We start from the raw sequence: 14,195 nt of genomic DNA, 5'->3' as shown, positions 1-14,195 counted from the left end.
TCTATACTAATAACCACCAAACCTAAATATCCAGTCCTAAGCTCCCTCCTAAGCTTCACCAGCTGCTTTTTGGACATTTCCTTCTAAATGTCCGCCCCATAAGTAGCTCCAACTTAACATGGTAAAAACAGGACTTATTTTTCCCTCTATATACCCACCCCTCTTCCACACTTCTTTATTACTGTCGAAAGCTCTTTTTCATTCACCAAATTCACAACCTCAGAATCATCACTGACTCTTTACTCTCTCTTATTTCCCAGCAAATCAGTTACCGAGTCTAGTCTACAATAGCTCCCATTTAGTCCACTTCTCTGTATTCCTATTGGTTCCTTTCTCACAGTTCCCTCTTAAAATTTCTATGTTCCTTCAATGCTCAACTTAGGGGTTCCTAGAGAAAGTTTTCCTGATTTCCTGATTTTTTTTCCTGATTTCTCTTTACATCTTTTGATGTTCTTATATTTTATTATCTGTATAAATGTTTTATGTGTCAGAAAAATGCAAAGCTCCTGTAGTGTCTTTGTATCTTCAAGGTTTTGTATATAAGCATTTAGTTAATGTTTATTGAATTTTACAGTTTTCTGGCAAAAATCAGTAAATTCTGATACATGGCACTTGGTGGTAAAAGGAATAACCTCTAAATCTGTTAGTATTGATTATTTTATTTTGACTATAGGATTAAGTCTCCTTCTTTAGATAGAGCTAGCCCCACACTTATAGCTAAGTCAACTAAGTATATTCATCTCAAAGTCTAAATTACCTATGGATTCAGTGGCTAGATTGGTAAGATCTAATCATTTAGTAGCAGATAAAGTAGAAGAAATATATCTTTGTATAAGTAAAAATGGGTTATTAGATTAACTTAAGAGATCACAAGTTTTTAATTCTCCTTTTTTGACATTTGGCATCTGAGAGGCAATTTTCCCTTTCCAGCAGCTACATGTGCCCCAGCCCTGGAAACCATAAAGTTCCTTTATTCAACAAACTTCAGAGACCCATTGTAATCTCCCTGACCAGTCCACTGAAGGATACTTCTCAGGAAAATTCAGAGTGATGGATGTGAGTCCTTATCCAATGAAATATTAGATTTAGAAGCTGTTACACTCTAAAGACTACTTGTTATGCCCCCAAAACACTCACATTTTGAAAATTGGCAAGAGTGTAAAAAAAATGTGTGTAAGCAGTCCAGGAAACACTCTGATCAATTGACTTGTCTAATCTAACCGAATTATGTTTAATACAAATTTTGTAATTTTCTACAACCTGTAAATTCCTTTAAAACAAACCAAACTATAAAATTCAATTCTGTAAGTCACTCATTTATCTCTAATTCTGAGGGATTAGACAACCTGATATACTGGCAATTTATTGGCCTTGCAAATAAGTCATGATTCTTGGGGACTATAAGCTTCAGACTTTTCCCTTTTTTCAGGTAACTTAAACAATGGCCCTTTCAAAATTGCTAAATTTCATGTTTTCATCCAGGAAATCTACCTTCATTCAACTATTTACTAAAAGTAAATTACTCTAACACTTAAAACCAAAGGGTTTAAATGCAGGGAAGAGGGAGTAAATACTTCCTTCTGAAAAGGGAAGAGTAAAAGTTTTTAAGCATACTAACTTTGACAAAATTCATTTGCCTTGGACCACGTTCCATCTGAAAGGCAAGTGCGTTTAGGTTGGAAATTAAAATTTCTTTGGTAACCTGGTCGACAAGTATATTTTACTTCTGAACCCTGAGGAAAGCTTGTCTGGGTTGCAGAGTCCCCTGTTAGTGAAGCAAACGATAGCCTTTCTGGGGCATTACAGTCACCTACATGGAGAAAAAAAAATTGGAATGTACATTTAGAAACAAGAGCAATTAGAAGGTCACTTCTGGTCCAGAAAACCACCCCACTGGAAGCTATCCCAGACTGCACCAATTCACACCTATGAACCTTTAAACATTAGCTTATGTGTCATCCTTTCACGAATGTGTATTTATTTCTCAGTGAGGCTGATCTCTTAGTTCTGACCCATCTAAAACCCAAACCTTGAACAAAACCAGGTACTGCCACAAATAAAGCTGCAGCTGGCTATCTGCCAACGGTCCACTCCCAGCTTAAATCTGATACTGCTCTACTAACAAAATTATTAATAGATTTCTTTGTGGGGTCCTCAGGGGTGAATTTGAGTGGATTTATCTTGATAGTTCATTTTTTTTTCCTTTGGCGGCATTTGGTTTGTGGTTTTCCTTGTCTCTTTCCTCAGTTAACCTCTGCAAAGGAGGCCGGTGGGAGTCCAGAAGGCTCTGGGAACTATCTATTCATTCCTCAACCTTTCTCATCCTTCCTCTTGCCGCGCCTCTTAGTTGCCATAACGACAGATCTTCCTCCCCCCCCCCCCCCCCTTTCCTCTTTCCTTCCCTAACGGTCTGCCTCTCTTTCTCGCCCCTCCTCCTCCTTACGGGTCCCACGCGCCCCCCTCACGTCACTCACCGCGCGCGGGGGTCAGGTCCAACAGCAGCAGCAGCAGTGATGGCAGGCCAAGCACCAGAGGAGCTCTCTGGGCTGCAGGGCTCATGACCGCCCAGGCTAAGATGGGACCTCTCAAGTGCCAGACGCAGAGCCGTGCCGGGATGGAGAAGGTGGCGGCTGCTAGCACCGCTCCAACAAGGAATGTCTTTGGTCCTTGATCTGAATCGACGCCCCTTATGCTGCAGTATCGGGGCTAAAGCCAAGGCCACAAACGTCACTCTTGGCTTGAGGCCCAGGTGCCAGGAGAAGCCAGCCTGCGAGGGGCGGGGCGGGGTGGGGTGGGGGCGGGGCGAGGCAGGCATTTCTGCTCCGCCCCTTGCTTGCCAAGGTCTCTTATCATTCTCCTCTGCCCTGGGCACGAAAAGAGGCATATGCTGTGCACCCCGCCCTGTCCTCCGTCCTTCACCTCCAACAGGTCCCTAAAACCAAATCCTGCTCCCAGCCATGCTCTTCTGATCCAGCCCTCGTTATTTCATCTCCTGGCTACTTGATTGCACGTAGTGTTGGCACGCTAGACAGTAAGCCCCTAGAAAGCAGCAACATTTCCCCCAACCCCCACCCCGTTTTTTGTATCTTCTCACTTATAACAATTCTCCGCATGATAGTAGGCTCTTAATAAATGCGTCTTGGTTTGGATACATTATGGTATTATTGTAGCAAAATAGGCTTTATTGCCTGAGAATACGAGTAGGAAGTGTTTTTTTTTTGTTTGTTTTTGTTTTTTTTTTTAAAGTAGAGCAGTTTTACTGGTGGGAAGAAATGACTAGGAAAGGTTATTCTAGGCACCGGGATAACCATTAAAAAGGCACCGAGGAAGGAGAAAGAATGAATTGCATAATAAAAAGTAAGAAAGTCAACCTGAAAATGCAGAAAGAGTCGTAGATATACATTGCATTGGAAAGGTAGTCTGGGACCAGGTGGTGAGGCAGAGGAGTTTATACACTTAGAGAAAGCTCCCTTGTTCCAATACCATATCAGATTTAATTCTGTCATTTTGCAAATTGGAATGAGATCATGATTTAGTTTTCCACTTTGGTCGGTGCCTGACCCCAAAGAGAAAAAGGGGGACCCCACCCACTCTGCACTGTATATGGACCCTTCCCATTGACACTTGGGATTCCAAAGCATTGAGAGCATACAATTTATACTTGCTAATTGGAAAAGGAAATGCAGGCATGTAGGAAAATGAAAAAGAATAGGTCTACAATAAAATGTTCCCTTTGAAATAATTAAAAGTTATTTGTAGCTTTTCACATGAGACTACATTTTGCCAAAAGGTCCAGAAAGCATAGTGAATAAAGAACCTGCCTTATAGACCTGAATGTCTCCATTTAAGACTCACCATCTCTGACATACTGGCTGTATGTCAAAGCAAGTCACTTAACCTTTTGGTATAGTGACTTTCTAAAATAATATGTTGCAGAATAGGTGCTGATTCATATTGCTAGCTGGATTTTTCACACCCAGATTTCCCTACACCAATGAAATTGTAAGTAAGAACACAAGAGATTAGCAAATGAATTCATGAATGAATGAATGAAAAGGACCAGTAGTCCTTATGATACAGCAGAAAAGCAGATGGTAAGACATCTTCTTTAATGTCATTTCCAATAATAAAGCAATATCAATTTTAGATGTTTTTGAATTTTTGAATCTGGTGGCAAGAATTTTATGTTTTCAGTTTTTGGTAGCTATAGCTGCTGAGGAGGCAGAGGACTTCTGTGCCTGCAGCCCTAGTTGCCAGGTCAAATTTCTGCAAAGGTTGATTCCCTGGATAATAGTTAAGATTTTTAAGGTTTACCTGTAGGAAAGTAGTTCTCAATTCTTTTTGGTTTCAGACCCTCTTACACTCAGAAAACTTATTGAGGACACCAAAGAACTTTTGTTTATGTGAGTTATATGGATCAATAATTATTCATATTTGAAATTAAAACGAATACATTAAAAACATTTTATTGTTGTTTAGTTGTTTCAATCACGTCCAATTCTTTATGACCTCATTTGAGGTTCTCTTGGCAAAGAAGCTAGAGTGGTTTGCGTTTCCTTCTCTAGCTCATTTTGCATATAAGGAAACTGAGGCAAAGGGGGGTGCAGTGATTTGCCCAGGGTCACACAGCTGAGGCCAGATTTGACCTCAGGAAGCTGACTTCCTGATTTTGGAATTGGCATTCTCTCCACTGCCCCATCCTAGTTGCCCCTGAATTTTAAATATTAAATAATTTATAATAACAATAATAAACTTATTACACATTTCTAAAGCAAAAAAATTATGAGAATACTGGCATTGTTTTACATATTTTTGCAAGTCTCTTTAATGTGTGGCTTAATAGAAGACAGCAGGATTATCATATATGCTTCTTCATTCAATCTGTTTTCATGTTAATTTGAAATATGTGAAAGAAATCCAGCCCTTTCCCCACAAATATTGCTCTTGTTGGTGTTGGGAAGTTAATTTGGAGAGTTCAAGGAAGAAAACCACCACTTCTATAACCTTGATTTCATTAATCAGTCTTTTATCATATCACTAGAATGAATTCCTCTTAATGTTTTAGTATCTAGTGTAGGAGAAAAAATCATTTGCCTCTGATGAAAAAGATATGCAGATTTACATAAAGCATTAAGCTGCTCAGTTTGGTAGCATTTACAGGAAAAAACATGCTCTATCGTAAGAGCACTTTGGTCTTATTGTCACAAATATGTGACAGAAACAAGCACTGATAGGTTCTTAAAGCTCAAATAAAAGTACAACCCTTCAGGAACCAACTCAATATCAGGTTACAGCTAACATCATTTCTAGTTATACCACAGACATAGAGAATACTGTTGGTTATGAGTTCTGCAATGTCTACAAAATAAGGTATTTTACTTCCTTGTCGCCACCAAGGTACATTAAGAGTACATTATGTAATTATGGAAACAATTTCATAGTATTAATCTAGGAATATATTGGAATATTCCACTGTTCCAGAACACATTGTGAGCTTTAAACAGCAACAGGAATGGAAGGACAGAGAATAGATGCCAGTTCCTCCAGGAAATTGGTCAATATGTGAGAGAAGACTTAGTTGCCCTAATTCTTCCTGTTCTGAAGTTTCACCTTCCAGTTACGTGGGTAGAACCAGTAGCTCTGGGTCTGAGAGAAAATTCTGAGAATTGAGAGACAGTCAGAAGAGACTAGAAAAAAACAGAAGACCTGCATTTAAATTCTTCCTTAGATACTCATTAGTTGTGTCACTCTGGGTGTGGTAAGAACAATATTATACATAGGCTGAGGTGGCTTCCTTTGAATGAAGAAGGATATAAATATAATAAAATGCCTGGTATGTGGAGTTGGTACTCTGGAGATTTAAAAGGAAATGCCACTGCCCTCTGGGGATGCCTGACTTGTATAACTATTGCTGTATGAATGTGAAGGCAAAGGGGAGCAACATTTTTTTAAACCCTTACCTTCCATCTTAGAATCAATACTATGGATTGGTTCCAAGGCAGAAGAGCAGTGAGGGCTAGGCAGTGGAAGTTAAGTGACTTGCCCAGGGTTGCACAGCTAGGAAGTGTCTAAGGTCAGATTTGAACCTAGGATTTACCATCTCTAGTACTGGCTCTCGATCCACTGAGCTACCTAGCTTCCCCCTTGGGAGAAATGTTTTGATTGAATTAATGAATTTTACCTGGAAATTATAACCTTTTTAATCTCAGAATTGCAACCATGTTTCAGACAAAAAAGAATTAACATAAATTATAAACAAAACAAAAATTAAAATCTTATGATATAGGTATATTAAATATAGGCAGCAATAATGCAGGAAATTGTGCTTAAATGAGATGAGAAGAATTTAAATTATATCTAAACTCAAAATTTAGAAAATAACAAATAAAAAAATTATAAATCCCATTTGTAGTTTCCACTTCTAACAGGTAAATGTAGCTATTGTGCATGATTTGGCTTCACATTTTTTATACTCCTTTCTCCAAACAAGAAAGAGGAAGAACAAAAAAAAATTTTTTTTTTTCCCAGAGAATGCCTTTCTTATTCTTTGGTCCTTGACCAATGTAAAAAATGTGTTGTTGCTGTGATTATAATAACTTGGTTTCATAATATAAGCAAGAGAGCACCAATTTCAATTTTTGCTTTTTTCCTGTTAACTATCCTTAATTTTCTTGCATGTCTTTTGTTAGTGTTTGCTTGTTAAATTCCCTATAGGAATTCTTTTTAAAAATTTAAAAAAATGACCCATTCCTCAGTTTTCTTGTAAGTTCATCTTTTTGTCACTGATAGTTAAGGTCAAATTTCTAGGATGCTATTTGGGGAGACAACTTGATCTCCTCCTTTGCATTTTGGAATATTTTATATCCTAAATTTTTCTTAATTTTTTATAGACCAATTGAAGTGAGGTAAACTAAGTCATTGTCCAGAAAACCCGTTTTTCCCTGAGGAAAAGTAAAAATCAGAAATGAGCTTTCTGTGAAGGTCAAAATAACATTCACATGAAAAATGACTCCCTTTACTGCCTCACAGTCCAGAATAAGAGATACAGTGGAAAGTGTGGAAAGTCCCAAAGCCCATGTTACTGACCAAAAATAACTTCCAGACAGACATAAGGGTTGCTGCTGCTTCCCCAAGGTTATGTATCATTTATGAACATTTTCTTTGTATCTTGAACCATATAAAAATTGCGTTATAATTTTAGTTTGGGGCAGCCTTCACTAGGAAGGTTTCCCTGGCCAGCTAGATACGTTTGTTAATCAGTAGATTAATAAATAAATATTGGTTCCACTAATTTGAACTTCTGGGTGTCTGGACTCGTTTTCTGAGTATACCACTTCAGAATAATGATCCTGAGATACTGAATTTTATTTTCCTTAATAGCCACTAGAGTTTATTGAGTAGGAAGGAGACAGGGTTGGACCTGCATTTTAGAAAAATCACTTTGGTGACTGAATGGAGGAGAGACACTTGAGGTAGTCACACCCACCATGAGATTTGGCAACAGTGCCAGCAAGGATGTGGTAAGAGCCTGTTTGCACTAGGTAGTAGCAGTGTCAGAGGAGAGGAGAGGAGAGAAGGGGCCATCTGAGAAATATCACAAAGGCAAAAGTAACAGGCCCTGGCAATAGGTTAGATATGAGTGGTAAGAGATAGTGAGAAGCGGAGGATGACGCCTAGGTAGTGAGTCTGAGAGACTGAATTATAGTGATGTCCTCCATAGCAGTAGTTAAGGGTGGACACAGGGAGTATTAAGCACAAAAGATAATGAGTTCTGTTTTGGACATGCTGAGTTTAAGATGTCTACTATATATCCAGTTTGAGATGTCTGAAAGGTACCTGGAGACGTGTTTTTGGAGGTCTTGTATCATGGTATTTAGTCTTTTTAATTAATCAGTTTTTCCTGGGAGACATAGGATTTTTACATTATCACTATTCTTCTAGATCAATCATTTTGGCTTTTATAAAACTCATGTTTTTTTTCAGTGTGTTTTTCTAAAAAAATTTTTTTTTGTAAAATTTTATTCTACACATGGGTCTTTGAATTCTTAATCTGCTATACTTTTAATTTTTCAGAGGCTACTATTCTTGAGAGATTCTCCATTATATATCAAATTATATAATCTTTTGTTTGTATTATTGATTTTTTTCTTTAAAACCTGTGATATAGAGTGAGCTCTTAGGGAATGGAAGTCATTTGCTCTGCAGTGCCCCCGCCTTTCTCCCTGAGGTAGCTGGGTGTGGTTGTTTGTTCTCTCTCAGTCTCTCTCTCTCTCTCTCTTATTCCTCTCTCTCTCTCTCTCTCTCTCTCTCTCTTCTTCTTCTTCTTCTTCTTCTTCTTCTTCTTCTTCTTCTTCTTCTGTCCCTCCTTTTCTCTGGGAGCTTCTAGCATTTGGCTGCAGCCTCTCCTTTTCTCCTTGTTGCTGGGGTGCAGTCCATCCTTTAGGGTCCCTGCTGAGTGTCTGTCTGAAGAGCCTGGTCTCATTTTAGCTATTCAATAAGAGCATCCTGAAGTTAACCTTCTATATTGAAGAGTGTGGGGAAAACAGCCAGGCTATTCTGAAGGTTCTTGGAACAGAATAAGGCACTTGTGAACATCATGCCCAAGTTTTGCTGTTATTGCTGCAAAACCTATGTCACTCATGATTCTCCATCTGTGAGGAAGACCCACTGTAGTAGAAGGAAGCACAAAGAGAATGTGCGAGACTATTACCAAAAATGGATGGAAGAGCAAGCCCAGAGCCTGACTGATAAAACAACCACTGCATTTTAGCAAGGAAGAATTCCTCCGAATCTTTTCTCTGCACCTCCACTAGGAGAGCCTATGATCCCACCTCCTCACCCTAGCATGATGGGGTCTCCCCATAATGGGATGATGCCTGTGGGGCCTCCTTCCAGCATGAGGATGCCCATGGGAGGTCATATACTTATGATGCCAGGCCCTTTGATGATGAGACTCCTTCCCCATCCCATGATGGTTCCCACTCGCCTAGTGATGCCCAGACCAGACAGATAAAATAAAGGAAATACAAGGAAGCCCATTTCTCAGTTTTCAATTCTTTGTTCTATTTCTCCAGTACATCATGGTGCTGGGCCTCAGATATGTTTTTTCTTTTTTTCCCCCTTCCCCTTTTAAAACATTGACACTCTTTTATATCACAGTCACTTTCAGTGGTCTGACCCTTTCCCCTACCCTTCAGTATTTCCCTCCCCTGTGATAAATAAGCACAGTGAAGAAAAAAAGAAGCATATTGGACATGTCTAAAATTTCTCCCTTTTTCTGCACCTATAGTTTTAACTTTGCAGTGGTCCCCCTTCCCCTCCCCTTCAGTATTTCCCTCCCCTGTGATAATAAAGCACAGTGAAGGGGAAAAAAGCATATTGGTCATGTCTAAAAATTCTCTCTTTTTCTGTACCTATATAGTTTTAACCCCTTTCTGCCAAAGGAAAAGATCCTGTTATTAGTCAATTCAGTGGAGCACTAATATTCAATCAAAGTGTGAAGGTCTGAGGTTGATCTAAGCTACTGTCTGAAAGCTCCACTGAAAGGAATGGAATTCTGTGAAAGGCTGAATGCCCTAGTAACAGTTCCTAAGGAAATCAATTGGGCTTGATAAAACTAAAAAGTTGTTTTAACTTTCTGGGACCTTAATGGTGTTTATTATTCAAGCACAAGCTTGATCTTGAAGTATTTGGATCAGCTAGGCTTGTTCTCAGGATCTGACTGCGTTGACAAAGAGATGGTGATTTTGTCCTCAATAAGGTAGGCTATCAGCTTAAAGTAAAAGACTGTCAGAGACTTGTAAATTTATCTGGGTTTATTGGATAGGTTGAAGGAAAGGGAAACTGGGAGATGGGAGAGAGGGCAATAGGTGAACCGGATAGAGCTAATAGCCTATAATAAGTACAATTCATTTTGATGACATCCAAGTAGAAAGTTGGCCTAGGTGCTGAGTCAAGGGGACTTTGAGAGTCTCCCCTGCTTCAGAAGCTGTTATTGATTTGGAGATTTTGATGATGAATTAATCTTGTTAGATAATTAAGGCACAGTTGCCTTATCAATAATAAGGTGATTGATATGGCTAACAAAGTAGTCTGAACCCTGCCTGCTTATACCAATCTACCCTCCTGCTGGGGCCTGGACAATAGATAACCTCTTGCCTCCCAACCCAAAGAAGAAGTGGTTCCTGAGGGGTTTTCGCCTCAATTTATACTCCTTTCCCAACTGCCAGATTGGCACATGCCCAAGGCTGCCTTGCCAGGTTCTGTGTTGTAAAGGGGCAAACTGCTCTTTTGTACCTACAAAAAAATGGCTGACCATTTTCTATACATTACAAATATTATGGTTGTGTAAATTGTTTTTCCTTTTCCTGTTTCTGCTTACTTTCCCTCTACCATTAATACATAGAAGCCTTGACGTATTTCTCTAATCCATGTTCATTTCTTACAGCACAACAATATCTCATAACTTTCATATATCTCAAATGTTTGGTGTTTCTCAATTGGTGCGTATTGTTGGCTTGCAGTTCTCTGCTACTACAAAAAGGGCTGCTATTGATATTTTTGTATATATGGGAACTTTCCCACTTTCTTTGCCCTTCTTGGGTCATATGCCAATAGTGGTATCACTGAGTCAAAGATGTGTGTTTTAGTGACTTTTCAGAGTAATTCCAAATCATTTTTCAGAACTGTCAGATAAATTCATAGCTCCACCAAAAGTGCATTAGTGTGCGTATCTTTCCACAGTCCCTCCAACACTGACCATTTTCCTCTTGTCATCTTTCTCAAAATTGTGTAAAGTGAAGCTTCAGAGTTTTAATTTGCATTTCTCTTTTTAGAGAATTGGAGCATTCTGTCATGATTGTTGATAGCTTGCCAGTTTTTGTGGTTTTTTTTTTTTTTTGCTAACTGCCCCAGAAGACTTCCCACTTCCTGTCAAAGAAAATTTAAAGAGGAAGAGTGAGGCAGAAATGCAGCTTATATTTGTATTGTGATGTATAAAAATACAAATATTGATTATTTTAGCACTGAAAAGAAAAAAACCCCAAAAAACCTGTGATATATTTCCTCATTCCCGTTCTTTCTTTTTTTAATTATTCTTTTATTTTTTAATTTCTCTTTCTAAACTATTCTAGGATTCCTCGTTAGTTTCCCATTATTTCTACAAATCTAAGAGAATTTATTTATTTTTCATTTGGAGGTTTTCAGGTTGCATAATATTTACTAATCCTGTTCTATCATTTTTTCTAGAACATTAACACATTTTTCCTCCTCCCTTTATGAGTCTCACCGGTGGATTTTCTGCTTGGAGACTGGGTTCATATACTAATTTTTCTGTCTAGGCATTTTTGCTTTCTACCCTTTTTCTTCTGTTTCAGGTAACTATATCATCCCCTTTATAGACTGGTTGCTCCTCCAACTACTGTCATATATTTTCTCCTATCCAGTCTATGAGATGCCTGAATCCTTGCAGCATGATAACATTTGTAGATAAACTAGAATTGAATTAATACCATTCCTTTCCCATGGGGCAAGTCACAGAATCATAAATTCAGAGTATTATAATGAATTTCTGGGACAAAATGGATGCCACTTTGAGTGACAAGACTGTCAGTTGAAGACCTCAGAATGCACCCAGATGCCATGAGCCAGGGCCAAAAGTCAGTTGGAGCCAACCTTATAAATACCCATCATGCACAGTACAAGAAGGCTCAGTCTGGAGTAATCTTGGGAGGTGGAAGTTTCAAGAGGGAGAGTAGGCCCTATACCTGCAACTCAACTGCCTTGTTTGAGAGAGCTAGAGAGCTATTACAACCATCATCAATAGAGCTGTGAGAGAACACTACTATCATTCAAGATAATCATCAATAGCCTCCCCTAATCTTTAGTTAAGTCAAGCCAGAGTTAGTGAGAGGGTGAAGAATCTCCAGTCTCTACCTGATCTAGTAATCTCTGTAGCTTTGATCGTTTATTTAGACTATTGGCAATAAGATTCCCAAATCCTCCATCCTTTCCCTTATTTTTAACCGTTAATCTAGAATTAAATATAGTTATTTATTACAAAGTACCTTTCCTGAGTGGTGAACATATCTAAAGCCCTTGGGAAGGGGAGACAATCATGCAGTCAGATCCATAGCGTTATTCAATCAATGCACCAATAGCCCTTATCAGTATTCAATCCAACTCCAGGTTGAAGAATTAGAGAACGTGATTACACCTACAACTTCTCAGTGGTTCCCTGCCTGGGCAACTGTTAAAAGGAGACAACTGACAGGCTTAGTCCAGCAAAGCCTGTCAGGTGGAGAGAGGCATAACCCTTGTGCCAGCAGCCTCCACACAGAGGCCTGTGGGTGAGAGTCCCTCTTCCCCAGTTAATTCATCCATCCTCCTCATTTTCTTTTAATAAGAGGCAGATGTAACCTCAGAGGCCTTTTAAAAAGTTCAGTTACCTCATTATTATAGGAGGAAATAAGACCCAGGAAATTAAAGTCTTAGCCAGAGTAGCAGGAAGTGAAGCATAGAAGTATGGAGTAAATTGAGAGTACAAACAAGATAAAGTATAAAGTACACATACCAATGAGTATGAATTCGTTAAGTCCTGGAAATCTCATGTATTCCAGTTAAGAGCTATTCTCTGCTGGGCAACTGTGAATTCATTCCCCTGGGTTAGTTTGACATTGGACACTCCTATGACAAGAAAAATGTTCATCCTTAGAACTTTGCCAGTTAGCAATTCCTTACTAGGCTAGATTTATGATCTATTCCAGAAGTGTTAAACCTCTGACCCACAATATTCTTAAGTGCTGCCCACTCTGGATTGAAATGTAATTGGAACTACTAGGTCTGTATCTCAAAAAGCTTTTTGAAAAAAGAAAGGACTTATCTGTACAAAAGGACCTATCTGTATCACAACAGATCTTTTTATGGCAAAAAATGGGAAATCCCATCAATGGAAAAATTGATATATGATTGTAATTGGATACTGTTGTGTTTAAAGAAATGATGGGAAGAACGATTTCAGAAAAACTTAGAAAGACATATGACGTGATACAAAATGAAATGAGCAGGACAAGGAGAACATTGTACACATAACTGAAGTATTTATTGTATGACATTCAAATATAAATGACTTAACTATTATCAGCCATGCAATAATCCAGGATAGCTTCAAACTGGTAGAATATGAATGTATATCAAAACATACCATCTTCCACTTCATTTTCTTTATGATATGTGTGTGATGTGTCTTCTACAATAGATGAATATGGAAATATATTTGGCATGATAGTACAATGTCAAATTGCTTACTATCTAAGGGAAGGGGAGAGAAAGGAGGGACAGAGAGAATTTGAAATCCAACATGTTAAGAAACTAATGTTAGAAGTAGTGTAGAGAGGTTCTGGGTTAAGATGGCGGCAGAGTAAAAAGCAGCGCTTAACCTCTCCTGACAGAAACATTCAGGACTTCTCAAGGGGGCATAAAAACAAACCCAGTCGAATGGAGGGACCCCACAACAGGGTGCAGCGTGGAAGGTACGTGGAATCGGGACATTTACATGCTATAAAGGGATGAAACAGCTCTCACTAAATCGCGGGCTGAGCAACCACCCCCCCTTAACCCCCTCCACACACACACACACCACCTGCAGCGCCGAAGCCAGGTCAAAAGAAATAGAGCAAGTTTGGGGCACCCATCAAGTCATTGGCAGCTCCAGGGCCTGTTCCTGAGAGCAGCAAGATTTAGGACTCCAAAAAGCTGAGGAACGCACACGGACTCTGAGCGCGGATGCAGAGGGCAGGCGCGGGTGGAGACGCGGGCGGAGGCAGACACAGGCAGGAGCGAAGGCTCAGAAACCCTGAATGGGATACCAGCGCAGACGGGTATACGACTGTGGAAGCAGCGCCCTGAGACTTGTAAAGGAGCCTCCTGCAGAGGATCAAGCAAGAGGGTCCACCAGGGGGCTTGACCTTGGAAAAAATGAGACCTCAGACCTCAGGAGCCAAAAGACCGCAGACAGACCCTGAGCGGGAGGATAAAGGTGAGAAGCTGCTGGGCTAACAATGGCTACCCAGATCCAAGAAGTCCAGAAGAAAGAGAGAAAGATTAACAACAAGAAGAAGAAATCTTTAACACTAGACAACTTTTACACAGAGAAAATCCAGACTAGCAAGCAATCAGAAGAGGAGAAAAAACAAGCA

At 39.4% G+C, this 14,195-nt stretch overlaps 1 pseudogene; it reads left to right on the top strand.

The window, feature by feature from the left end:
* Window positions 1-8,596: 8,596 nt before the first annotated feature.
* LOC123245325 lies at window positions 8,597-9,013 on the top strand (annotated as a pseudogene).
* The last annotated feature ends 5,182 nt before the right edge of the window (window positions 9,014-14,195 follow it).

This window comes from Gracilinanus agilis, chromosome 4 (assembly GCF_016433145.1).
Source record: "Gracilinanus agilis isolate LMUSP501 chromosome 4, AgileGrace, whole genome shotgun sequence".
NCBI lineage: Eukaryota > Metazoa > Chordata > Mammalia > Didelphimorphia > Didelphidae > Gracilinanus > Gracilinanus agilis.
The sequence above is the reverse complement of the archived record's forward strand: the minus strand, read 5'-3'. Positions and strand labels throughout refer to the sequence as shown.